The sequence below is a fragment of the Lepisma saccharinum genome, chromosome 30, assembly GCF_977018435.1.
Source record: "Lepisma saccharinum chromosome 30, izLepSacc3.1, whole genome shotgun sequence".
In the NCBI taxonomy this organism is placed as follows: domain Eukaryota; kingdom Metazoa; phylum Arthropoda; class Insecta; order Zygentoma; family Lepismatidae; genus Lepisma; species Lepisma saccharinum.
Genome location: NC_139258.1, coordinates 30,545,993 through 30,560,295, shown reverse-complemented (window position 1 = coordinate 30,560,295; position 14,303 = coordinate 30,545,993). Strand labels below are relative to the sequence as shown.

At 38.5% G+C, this 14,303-nt stretch overlaps 1 protein-coding gene across 1 annotated transcript in view; it reads left to right on the top strand.

Moving 5' to 3' along the window:
* LOC145981756 (uncharacterized) overlaps window positions 1-14,303 on the top strand; it is a 242,044-nt gene that overhangs the window by 32,587 nt on the left and 195,154 nt on the right. Inside the window, exon 2 of the mRNA XM_083115165.1 lies at window positions 476-749. The gene's annotated coding sequence lies outside the window, so the exon portion shown is untranslated. The remainder of the gene's footprint in view (window positions 1-475; window positions 750-14,303) is intronic.

The following is a 14,303-nucleotide window of genomic DNA, read 5'->3' as shown; positions in this document are numbered from 1 at the left end:
TGAAAAATTGTTCGAATTTGGAAGAAAGCACATGAAAAGTTCTTCTCACACATCAGCAACTGATCACCTTTCGCCATGTTGTTTACATAGATTACGTCATCTACGTGTATAAAATGGTCTACGTGTAGAATGGAGACTATCGTTGTTTACGCGTAGACGCACATCACTGATAAGGAGCAAAACGAGACCAACCGCTGCAGAAATTGTACACGGAATGCCATTACAGAACACAACTTACAGAAGATACCATTACTTAGTATCTTATTGAAGGTTACAAATTAACTAAAACATAATATTATATTTACTTAATCAAGTAAATAATAGCATAGTAATGATATTCATAATTCATATACGTGTTACATTTTATGGAGATTGGTAACAATTCTCCAAATAAATTTACAAAAACATGTTCTATTTTTTGTGTAATAATAATGTACGACTATTTATTCTATCTCATTTTTCATGTTTCTTCTAGGCATTTGGTTTTCGAGGCCAAAACGTGATATCGACACACCTCTACATCCCCTAATACGCCTTCAAAATTGTTCTACCCTTACCCCTGTAATGTTTGACAAATGTTTGATTTTTGGTTATGTAGGTGGTAAATATACCATTACACCCTTCCTAAATTCCTTTTTAAACACCATCCCACCAGATTTAAATTCTATATAATCTTCTGGTTCGAGGGCTTCTTGCGAGCAAGACAGCAACGACTGGTGAGAAAATGGATTTATGCTGAAAGAAATACGGTAAGTGCACCATTTCTGCATTTTTAATTTTTTAATGTAGTAATTTCTCCGAACTTATCTTTTATTGTTTCCACTCCGTAATGATGACTTATTGAAGGAACTCTCTCTCACACACACACATGACTCTTCCTCACTACCAATCGAGGACATCAGACATAGTCCTTCAATTCGCGGACATGACAAATTAATATTTATAAAAAAATTGATAATGCTCAAACACGTGGCCTACTCCCACACACATAAGTGTGTATGAAATTCTGTAAACAATTCATCAGCGTCGGCTTTTTTGTGCAACGCATCTAAAAATTATTTCGGTTGGGGTCTGAATCAATTGTCTCACATGCAATAGTAGTAGTAGTACTAGTGGTGGTAGTAATAATAATAAATTTTATAATTAGTAGGTTGATAAGACTAATACTAATATATATATAAAATATTTATTAAAATTGGTCCATTATTATTAATATTTTATTAATATTAGTAGCAGCATTACATGATGCTACAAGAATAAAAGTATCAATAGTATAATAAATGTAATCACTGAAATATGTAAAAATATGAAGTCTATTCAAGAAAGTTATAATATTTTTCGTGCCTTTGGACTTTTTCTTCATTCTGGTGCTACTACCTGAATTTTTGACTTGTAGTCACTGTTTACAGAATCAGCAGGTATTATTTCCAAGTTGTGACAGTAGTGAAGTACAAATTACACATGAAGCCTTGATTTTTGCGGTGTGATTTTCATGGTTTAAAACATGATTATGAAAGGAAGGTGATGGATGCGCGTGCCACAATTGCATAAAATTACTCAGCATTACTCAGCGAAGACTAGAGAATTAGCGTAAATATAGCATTTTATGTAAAATTGTACTCATAGCCGTGCATATGCAGAAGTAATGCGTGGGGTTCAACTTGCAGAAGCCTAAAGATGGTACAAATTTCATAGTTACAATTTACTTGTTACTATTTATTTATAATGAATAAAACATATAAATTGTAACTAATATGATGTTCTGTATACAATTTGGTTTGATTGTACATTAATTATATCAATCTTGCCAGCTTAAAGACTTTATTTATTAGAATTGGACTTTTATTTTTAAACCACTTTTGTGTGATATTAATAACTTTCAAAACCTTTGCAACCAATTCTGAGATTTGTTTATTTGATTATACAATTGGTGCAAAATGGTTACTAAACCAATGGAAGGGGTTTGGACCCGTTAAACCCTCCCCTTGTATGCTGCCATGTATGTACAGACGGGATCAAATGAAATGTACTTCCGTTCTCCTACCAACTCAGAAGCGAGTTGGAAACTCTTCATTGCTCCTGCATAGATAAGAAAGTGGGGGAGGGCAGTAGGAGACAAGGCCATCACGCAAACTTGTTTCCGGCAAGCTTTCCGTTGAAGTCTTGGCAGTTTGTGGAAGGATTTTGTGTTCCTACCACCCGTCTCTCCGCCTCTCTCTCTCTCTCTCTCTCTCCTTGTGTTTGAGGGTGCGTGCGCGTGCACGACACCTGTTTCATTTTAAGTTTGACTTATTTGTATTGCATTGACTAATTGCTGGCACGACTGGGAATGAACCAGGTTAGCAATGGAGACATAATGAAGGATCAAAAATACAAAAACTCCTGGCATAAGTAGTTAGTAGTAGTATAGGTAAAGTAAATTTGGTCGTGCCTATAGAACCGTGCCATGAAGGAACATTTAGGCGATGTGGCAGTAGGGAGCCGTATATTCTCGAATCCGGCCATTTTGGAGATCATATGATCAGCACCATGCTCCAGCCGTCTTTCCTCCCCAGGGATGTAGTAGAAACGATTTTGATTTGATTCTTTATTTTATTTCGTTTTTTGTGCCACTCTTGGCTAATTTGCGAAGATGGGAATGAGGGATGAAATTGATGAATGGACACTCAGAAACATCCATGCCCAGGCCAGGATTCGAACCCGGGACCCCTAGCGTCGTAGCGCGATATGCTAACCACTCCGCCACAGGGGCCGGGTAGTAGAAACGAGAACAAAAAAATACATTCTGACTATGTGACAGTATATTTTTTATATTGTCTTGGAAGTATCTGTTAACATCCTAACCTGCAATTTTGTTTAAGGATAAAACTAGTTGAAGGCCACGAGTGTTCCTGAGAAGTAATGAGCATATCACATAGATTAATGCGAAATAGTATAGCTCGGGTTTTTCGAGAAAAAGAAGGAAGGATATACAAATCAATTCTACGAATGCTTACGTCATTGTGACCATGGAGTGCATTTTGCACACTAACGAGGATCTGGCGTCTAGACATAAGGCCCGTATAATGGTCTGTGGGGTTTGGACTGTGTCCTATCCATCTACGTTTGTAGTTGTCCTTTCACAAATTTCATCTTAACACACCTTTTATTACCCAAAAGTGGAACAAAAGCGAAATAAAATAAATCAATCAATCTGTTATTGTGTCCCTGCGTTTTTCAATTTTTCTTCATGACCGAAAATTAATGTTTCACTGATGTTATGCATCATTATAATCATGTGAATTATTTTCCATCATCATCGTGTGCTTAATCATTCCTTAAATCATAGACTCTAACGCTGTTGTCCTTAGTGTAATTGATCTTATTGTGTGGAAGTTTTGATGTAGGCAAAATGATGGTTAAGAATAAATCTCAATTGATTGTTCGAAATTTAAAATATTATAACTCCGACGTGACGAATATTAATTGTTCTTAGATCGATGTCAAAGAACGATTTCTCCTAATTAAAAGGATTCCGGCCTCCGTGGTAGAGTGGTTAGCACAGCTTGCTTAATCACCGGCCTTGGCATTGTGTTCATTCAGTGTTCATTGTGAATGTCCCTTCATTAATTTCATCATTTCATAGGCCATCCTCATCGTCGCGTTTAGCCAAAAGTAACACAAGAAGCGAATTAAAATAAAACAAATCAATCAATCAATAGAACATAGGGTCTCCAGTTTCATAGAGCAGTATGCAAAGCACTCAGTCATGGAGGCCCTCAAAATTGAAATAATAATTGCAACAGAAAACCTGATATTAGAGTATTTTAAGAGTTTAGGCATATTAACAATTCACGTCAACCAACAACACTTTCACCTGTATTGTGTGATATATGGTTCTGCCCTAACACTTCATTGATTAATTTGCTTTTATTTTACTTAGCTTTTTGTGCTACTTTTGGCTTATTTGCGAAGATGGGGATGAGTGATGATATGATGAAATTGATAAATGGACACTCACAAACATCCATGCCCAGGTCGGGATTCGAACCCGGAACACCTGGTCCTGAGATTTCGGCCTGTGTATGGAACCGCTGGCCATCCACAGTCGTGAGGAAATTGGGGAGCTAAAAATGAGTAGCGTGACTCGGTCACGGAAACCTACAACGACTGAAGGCTTGTCTTGCTGACCACAAGTCACCCCATAATTCCCACCTCAGCAGGTGGATGTGAGGCCGGCAGTCTGTAGGTAGGACCTGGCCTTCACGGGGAGAGAGAGAGAGAGAGAGAGAGAGAGAGAGAGAGAGAGAGAGAGACAGGCGGGGAGGGGGGTGGTAGGAACACAAAATCCTTCCACAAACTGCCAAGACTCCAACAGAAAGCTTGCCGGAAACAAGTTTGCAAGATGGCGTTGTCTGCTACTGCCCTCCCCCACTTTTTTATCTATACTGGAGCAATGAAGAGTTTCCAACTCGCTTCTGAGTTGGTAGGAAAAGAGAAGTACATTTCATTTGATTCCGTCTGTACTCCAAAAGGAAAATCCCGCTACGATGCCAGGTGTCCCGGGTTCGAATCCAGGCCTGTGCATGGATGTTTGTGAGTGTCCATTCATCAATTTTATCATGTCATAACTCACTCAACCCCATCTTCGCAAATTAGCCAAAAGGAAAATATTAATATGCCTCAAAATTCGAAAAAAAGATGTGACACGATATTCCTCCATGACGGTCCTAATGCAGAAATTCGCCGGAATTTAATTTTTTTATTTGATTAAGTCCACTGGGACTGTGGCTCCACGTCATTTTTATTTGCCTACACAAAACGGAAAGTAGGTGTCATTCAATCACATAAAAATCACAGCCTTAACCATAAGCAATCTCTCTCCCAAGTCCCATGCAGACAACAACGAAAACATACAAGCCTTACCCTCTACCTGAGTTAAAAAACGTCCATTCCGGCTGCCCAACCTTCTCGTTCAACCTGTCTGTGTATAGTCCGGGTCATGACGTCACTATTACATAGCAGCCTCTCGACGTTGTCTGTTCGTTCGGCTGAAGTTTTCCCATGCCGTGGCTGAGAAGTACTCTCACGTAGGATGTTCGCTTGTCCCAATAAATGGTTAGCTTCTCGGTTAGGAGGGGTCAAGGATGATGCGGTGGGCAACAAGCACTGTACTTGTTCTTTGGTACAACAGAACCATCCTGTGGCTGTGCCACTTTGCACAGTCCCACTGTTGGCATAAGGTCAGTAGCATAGGCAGTGGAATCGCCATAGAATTTCATTTTCAAGAACCTTTCCAGGTGGTCTCTGTTTCCGTTGTCATGGATACTAAGATTGTCTTTCTCTCTCTTTGTTTATCCATTTCTCTCTATCGCTTTCTTTTCTCCTCTGCTCATCTCTTTTTTCTTCACCTGTTCCTCTTTCTTGGTTTCTTCAATCCTTCTCTCTCTCATTTTGCATGTGTATTTCCATCTATCTCAATTTCTTTCTATCTTTTTCTTCCCCCTTTTCAATCTTTTCTTTGTTACAATCTTCCTATCTTTTGTGCTTTGAATTTTTCGTTCTGTGTTTATCACTTTCTTTATATTTGTATTTTCCCCTCTGTTTCTCTATCTTTTTCTCTCTTTCCTTCTCCATCTTTACCTACTTCTGTTACTTGATCACTCTCATTTTTTACAGTGTCTCTTATCAGGCGGGGAGGTCATAAAATTTGTCCCCTAGGCTATCATTTGTTTTATGCTCTATCGACATTATTATTATTATTATTATTAACAGTTTTGTTATCATGGTAGTTCACATTTACTAATTGCGTGCTCTGTATTGATAACAGTTGTAAATTTTGATAAAAATTATTAATTAAACTACGACAATACAATGCACTTAGATTTAACAGCAAACTGGTAAATGATAGGCTCAAAGTCAATTTGAACAAGACAGATTTGCTTTAGACATATTTTCCGAAGAAGAAAATGCATTTCGCATACGCATCAAAGGAAAAGGAACCAACACTACATTAAGAAAGTCATACTGGCCGCGAACTGAGAAATAACGATATTGACTTCAACCTTCAAAATCTCTCCACTTGACTTTGAATTGTTGACATTCAAAATATTTACATTCATTTCTTCGAGGAACAATGAAGACGTTTAACATGAGAAGGGGCAAAGTCGCAAACCTATGAAAATTGAGTTTTGTGTTGGAATGCATGTGGCTGCATGTTCTATTGATATTTTCGCTTACAGTAGCGTCATGGCTTGGCTATACAACCGTGTATTGGCCAAGATCAGAATGTGGGAAGTGTTAGTGTGCTATTTTAGCAGTGAGAGAATGGATCAAACGTCTCAATCGTTTATATTCGAGCACTATTACCTGGCCTCGGGGAGCTTCCATTGCAATTGCAGAGTGCATTCCGCTCATGAGAAGCTTTTATAAAGTTTAAACTCGTTCAAGTTAACAGGAATATAATTCTAAAAGCTCACTAGCTCTCATGCAAAGTCATTAATAACTTGATTTGGCTTTGCAGTGAGGGAGAAAGTGTCATCAACTTCTTGCAAATTACTACGCTTTCCTCGAGTTTGAAAATTTTCAGTCCATTACCTTGTGAAGAAATTTGGTGCGAAATAACATCATGATCATGACATGAACTAGAACGTACTACAGAAAGATTTTTTTCTTCATTCATCTGACATGTTGAAACAAAACTATATGCTATGTTTTGTAGACAAGAAATTATTTTGTCACAGCTTGATAGAAAATCGTAATTTATTTATGGGTCATTCCATGCGCGTAATGATGAAGTCGCATTGGTTTACGCCAAAACAAATTTCGGCTTGATAGTTTCTTGTACTTTTAGTTGGTGAAAAAAATTGGATGTTTTGAAAAGGCGCAATTTCCAAAAGTCTGTTACTCAGAGACAATGGCAGATAGAATTGTGAACTTTAACGAGAAAATGACAAGGAATCCTATTTCGTGTTCAAAGGGTAATTTTGTAGGAATGTTGAACCTTCAAATTTCAAAAGCTACACTCCACCGAATTCTTCCATTTTAAAGATAATATTTTGTAGTGGCTGCCCTTTATCTGACTTTCTGGGAAAATTAATTTTGTGCTTCGCTCGACTATGGAACTTTAATTTGGCTGACGCGAGTGAATGCGTTTTCAAAAATTCCTCTCACTTCGCACAAATGATATTCGAAATTCTGAAAAATTACATCTTCCTAAAATTCCTTCTGGGAATTTTCGTGTGGTTTTCTTTCGCTGTTGCCTAGATAATCGCAATAGTTTCTTGGGTTACGTAAGCCTATTTTCCATCACAGATATCTAATCAACAGCGAAAGCAAGCCAAGCGAAAATTTGTGTGAAAGCTCTTGGAATTCTAAGCAGATGTAATTTTTCAGAATTTGGAACATCTTAGTGGTTTTTCCAAAGGAGAGATATGTTCGAAAACGGCTTCACTGGCATCGGACAGAAGCCTTGAGGAAAATTTTGAACATTTCGTTCCACGTGACTACTTCCCTAGCATTTTCTGACTTTCTCTGTGTGATCATGTGTTTGTGTGTGTGTGCTTAGGCGTGCGCAAGAGGGGTGCCAGTGTGTACCCCTATTGTGTCCTCTAAAAATAGAAAGATGTAGAAACTATAGTGGAACCACAGGCAAGAGGGCCTGCGCAGAACCGCATATCCTGTGCATTGTATTCGCGTGTGGAGGGGAGGGGTAGAGTAGCAAGCTTCCTTATGGCCCGAGTTGAATGGATGGAGGTGAAAATGCGCGAAGGCTTTTGGCAGAATATTCTTTTGTTTGTGGTCGCTCTGTACAATTAAATGTTAAAGAAAGTAAGGATTTTTTTTCATTTGAGATGCTCTGCTCTCTGTCGCTCTCTCTCTCTCTCTCTCTCTCCTCTTCTCAAAACAATGTGGTAATATTTAATAATCATTAATCACGCAGTAAAGAAAACTTTTTAACTTTATAAATTGCAAAGAGTTCCTCCACAAATCGGCTCGCATTTATCCCTCTCCCGAGCACAGCCTCGGTTGTTAATGCATTAATGCAACCTTATTCAACTCATAGGGTTATTTGTTGATTACATTTTTACATAACAAGAATGGTGAAGTAACAATCGAAACCGCACGCAGAAGAAAAATAAAAATAAAAAAACTATTTGTGGAGAAGCTCTGTGCAATTTATAAACTGTAGATGTTGATAACGGCAAATAGTAATTATGAGAACGTGTTTATATTTATACTTCACAAACATAGTGTTTATATTCATTTAATGAGAGGGATTCAGCAGATATTAGGCCTGTAGAGATATAGCCTTGTATTTTATTACATTTTTTTAGAGTTTATGTACCAATATTGATTTTCAACTGTTTACTTAAATTAATTTAAATAATATATATATATCTTCAGGATGATAGGAAAACCTCTGCTAAAGTTGTAACGAATACTCACAGACTGTGATGTTAAAGGAACATTAAGTTACGACAATTAGGCCAACACTATCCAGATAATCAATTGAAACTCCCTTTAAGGTACCCTCAAATAAATTAGTCTGCGCACGCCTATGTCTCTTTCTACTTTATTTCTCTCCTTTTTCTTATCTCTTTCTACTTTATTTCTCTTCTTTTTCTTATCTCTTTCTACTTTATTTCTCTCCTTTTTCTTATCTCTTTCTACTTTATTTCTTTCCTTTTTCTTATCTCTTTCTAATTTATTTCTCTCCTTTTTCTTACCTCTTTCTACTTTATTTCTCTCCTTTTTCTTATCTCTTTCTCCTTTATTTCTCTCCTTTTTCTTATCTCTTTCTACTTTATTTCTCTCCCTTTTCCTTCTGTCTTTATTTTTCCATTCCTCCTCTCTCTCTCTCTCTATCCTTCTCTGACTCCTATCTTCTGTATTTCTCTTTCCCCCTCTCATTCTCTATTCCTTCATTTCCCTTTCTCCCTTTAAATATAAATAGGGCCTCCCCGATGGCGCAGTAGTAGTGTTGTCGCCTTGTAATCAAGGGGTGCCTGGTTCGATACCCGTTGGAGGCATATAGTGGTTCGGATCCCACTTTTAACTGTAAGTCCAGTCCCTATTAGCCTTTCTGTGCATAAAGTGAACTTAAAACAACAATTCAATCAATCAATTCAATCCCTTTAAATTTTCCTTCCTTATGATGACACGAATCCATGATGTCGACATATCCAGTCTACATTTGGGGGGGAGGGTATATGGGTTGCCCCACCCTTCCCGAAAGATTTACTTAGTACTAAAATTAAATTATGGAAAACATACTTGTCATTTAATCGAGGGTTATTTATATCCGCCGAACTTATTGGAAGTCAAGGATTATATTGCATTCATACGACTTTGAATGACAGGTCTAAGGAAGGTATATGCAAGACTTATTAGCATGAAATATTACCAGGAAATTTACTTTTCGCCAACTGGATACAAGATTCTTTGTAGATATTCAATAAATATTCAATTCTTTATCTATTTGACATTAATTTCCTTGCCAGGGCACGTGTTTATCTTTACAAATTTTGCCGACCCTAACTATACGTAAAGCTACCTAGTTAGATAATGAATACGTGCTGTAATATCACTATCCTTATACCGTTTTTCATATAATAGAAATATATTAATTAAAATATTTAATTTAATATCATTGTAATTCTCTAAATTTAAACATTAATATTATTATTTTGAGACACTTAGTTCAGACACCCCCCGAAATATATTTCTAGATACGTGCCTGCCAGCCTAATACAAAACTTCTGGACTTTGTCCCCTTGCAATACCAATAACATTATGCATCGTTGTTTCCATAGCGACATAAAGGCTAATTCTGCTTCGAAGCTCTTCACTGACCTCAACCGTATGTCTTCCGTCTTTCCCAAAAAGCCTGCGCAAATGAATGGAACCGTAATGACGGCTCTGCAATACAGACGAAGCGACCAATTACAGTCCTTAAACGCTCCGCCGCCCAAATCCAGTCCACTGTCCCTCTCCGTTGCCCCGGCCAAGGTTGACCTTCCCGGTGCATACGTAAACAAACACGACGTGGCAACACTGCCGAAGCAGTCGGCAATACAGGAAGTGGTAGGAATGGGGTCAGTAAGGACGATCGCCATCTTGGAATGCCGATTTTGACCTTGACTTGTGCCCAGGAGGCAGGCTTTTCGGTCAGGAAGACAGGGAAGGTGGTCGAACCAGGTTGTGTGGAAGCCCATGCAGGTATATTGAATAACATCGGAGGGGAAGTGGAGGGGTGGGGAGAGGAAGGGTGCCTTCAGACGTGCAGGTGTCGGCTCTCGGGAGTAGACGCTGCGGTGACAATGAGATTTCTTTGTGGTGGAAGTCTTTAGTGTGGTAATAAACGTTGCACTAGGGCACAAGGGCGTGACTGAGATTTGCTGCCTTGGTACTTTCATGAACTCATTAGTACTGCAAGTTCGCGGATATTAGATCAGTCATGCTCTCGAGATCAGTTAAAATGAGTTGTCATTAGGGATGGACTATATCGGAAATTTGATATCGCGATAAATCGTCAAGAAAATATCATCACAGACGATACGATACGATATATTTTCCGTATCGTCATATCGGCGATATTTATTTATTTATTATTACCTTCAACAGAGGTATATTCTCCAATGACGGAAGGCGTACATAATAATAATAATAATGAACAGTAATTACAAAATTTCAGAATTACAATGCAACTACAATTACAAAAGATACTTATGCCATCCAGCCGGACCCTGTGGCCGAGTGGTTAGCACATCGCTCTGCGACGCCAAGGGTCCCGGGTTCGAATCCCGCTCGGGCTTGATTGTTTGTGAATGTCCATTCATCAATTGCATCATTTCATCACTCATCCCCATCTTCGCAAATTAGCCAAGAGGCACAAGACGCGAAGTAAAATAAACTAAATCAAACAATCCAGCCACAAATTGTATTCATTACATAAGTATAGACATACAGAACAGTTTATAAATAAAAGAAAGAAAAAAATAATAATCATATAATCTTGAGTATAAAAATACAGTTATTATGTATTAACTATCACATATTCGTACTTTCAGAATTGACTCTAATGTTTTCTTGTAAGTCAAGGATGGCTATCGCCGACACGATGTATATCGCCAAATATCGTGACGATATATCGTCAACACGATATATATCGCCAAATATCGTTACGATATATCGTCGACACGATATATATCCCAAAATATAATGATGATATATCGTCTAGTTGATATTGCCTGGACGATATTTTTTCAATATCGTGATATATCGTCTGGACGATATATCGCCCAATACTAGTTGTCATCCATTTCGTAACCAATAGATCCTTTATGTTATAGAATGGGGAAAGGGTACGAACAATTTGCCTGTGGACCGTATAAAGTTATAAACGAACACAAAGAATATGCCTTGAGTTAAATTTGCGATATTGTATTAACACATTTTATTTAGTGGTATAATTTATATACTTGTTCTCCTTCCTCTTGAGGGGTTTGCCCTATGGCGTCGCATTAGCGCCGTCGCCCTGTATTCAAGGTGTCCAAGATCGCTGGAGGTGCATAGTGCTTCGGGTCCCACTTAAAACTGAAGGTGCAGTCCCAGTTAGCTTATCTGTACATAAAGTGGAGGGGGCCCTGGTAGCCAAATGGAAGAGGGCAGATGCACAATTGTCAACAAAGTAGAGTGAGATTACTTTCGTAACATCTCTGGCTGTTTTGCATTGGCAGCTTTGGAGCGAGTCATAAGTCCCTGAGCAGCCAATCAACAAACGATCCGCTGGCGTCATCTCTACCCAGCGCCTATCGCTATCCCTGTTGCTCGCGCTCTGGACTGTTGGTAAGCTCGCTAACTGGACTCGCGCGGACAGTTGGAGTTGTTATGAAATTAATCTGACTCTACCAGTCTCCATGACGAAGCGGTTACCAGAGCACTCTACACGACGCCAGGAGTCTCGGGTTCGAATCCCGACTCGCATCTTCTTTGTGATTGTCCCTTCATCAATGCCATCATATTATCAATCTTCCCCATTGTCGTGTTCAGTCAAAGAGTGGTGGGGATTCCCCGATGGCGCAGTGGTAACGTCGTCGCCTTGTAATCAAGGGGTCCCGGGTTAGATACCCGGTGAAGGCACATAGTGGTTTGGATCCCACTTTAAACTGTACGTTCAGACCCGATTAGCCTTACTGAGCATAAAGTAGACGTAAAACACCAAATCAATCAACAATCAAAGAGTGGCAGAAAAGCGACGCTAAGTAACAACAAATAAATCAAGCGACATATCAATAGATTGACTAATAGATAGACTATCCTTAACTTTAAACTTTTCCAGTGTATCACTTTATACGTACGATCTTTAATTTATTTTCGTAATATCCTCTTCGTTGTCATCAAGCCTGGCCCCGTGGCGCAGTGGTTTCTCTACAACGAGGGAAATTTTCCTCCAAAGCGCTTCGACACCTGGAGTTCCGGGTTCCAATCTCGGTTTCGACATGGATTTTTGTGTTTGTGATGAATAATTAAAAATCATTAAATTAGTAAAAATTGATACATGTGAAAATTAGAGAAAGTGAATGAATGGGGAAACTCCCGCTTAGAAGTTTCCTTTATGCATAAAAAAAAGAGTGGTTAGCATAGCGCGCTATGATGCCAGGGGTCGCGGGTTCGAATCCAGGCCTGGGCATGGGTGATATTTTGTGAGTGCTCCTTCCTCCATTGGATCATATCATCACTCATCCTCATCTTCGCGATTAGTCAAATGTGGCAGAAAATCGAAGTAAAATAAACCAAATCAATCAACTTCAAAAGTTAACTACATCATTTATTTTAATAATAGTTTAATAATATTAATAATAATAATGAAATAACAACAATAATAAATGCATGAAGATGTGCTTTTCCATATTGCTTGAAGGAGTATTTGCTTTTCCCCTCCCCTAGAAATCAAAATAATTTGGCGCCTATGATTTCCCTCGCCACATAATTTGAAACTAGACACACTAATAAAATATGACTGAATATCGTGAATTTATATTTAGTAATTGAGTTTCTTTGTATTAATATATAATTGTATAAACTTTAAATACATTTTGTTTGTATATTGTCCGGTATCCATGAGAGTTACTTATAGATAAGTCACATTTTGTTTATCGTAATTATAAAGGTAATTCATTAACGGAAATAGAGAACCTGTGCTGCGTGATTGCATATGTTCAGGATAAAATTATGTTTTCGAGGGACTGCCAAACAAGTCGTCATACGGAGAAAACTTATTTACGAAAAGCTGTTGCATTGGCCACACTATACTCTGTGAAAGCTTGTGATTACGTTTATGTTGCTTATATTCCATATTTCGAGACTCAAGACGGGAACGTGACGGAGGCGAGAAAAAGATAGGCATCTAGAATTCGAGACGAGACAGATTCTGCCAGTCATATCGACAGCCCCCCCCCCCCCCCTATCAATGAGATTTCTCTTTTGAAACAACGTAGGAAACCCTCCGCCAAAATGCTTGTGTTCTGCTGCCATTATTTAAAGAAAAATTCCTTAGATTCCCTCTTTCTCTACACGGAAGGAAATTTTCCTCCAGTTGCCAACACTGGTCGTCACCCTCAACATAACGGTACAAATAAGCACTTCAATTAAATCATCTCACCAAACCAATAACGTATTTCCCCATAAATCTTAAAATTCATTTCCATACCATCAATGTTTCACTCGGGGTGCCCAACTGGAAGAATCATAGGCCAGCGACCAGTATTCTAGATACGACCTGGCCTGTGGGACTATACACAGCGTCAGGTAAGAGAGACCGCTTCATTCCAGGTAAAGGCACCGCCCACTTGTGGAACTGGAGCTATAAACAGTGTCAAAAAATACGAAATATAGTGTTTTTCATAGCCGATGTAGATGTTAAAACTTGCCAAAAATAGTTGCGGCCTTCATAGAATTACAGGAATGCAACGCACCTAGTGTCGAAAATAACAGTGGAAGTAAGATTTATACATTCGTTCTTGCACATATTAATTTGTAGTCCTTAGAACGAAATCTAGTCTATTACAAAACACCCTCTTTAATTATAGGTATCGGAACACTCCACTAGGACTCAGCTTATTGGGAACTGTAAAATATTATGCATTCATTACTTGGCATAGGTCATAGACAATAGTAAACATAGCAGGAAATATTCTTAGTAGTAGTGTAAGTTGAGGTTCAACACTGGGAAGCGTTGTAGTACATGGGATGGAAATGCTGAATGCTAATATATAGAGTAGTAACACCAAAAAAGCAGTGGCGGCGATTACGGAGGGCGA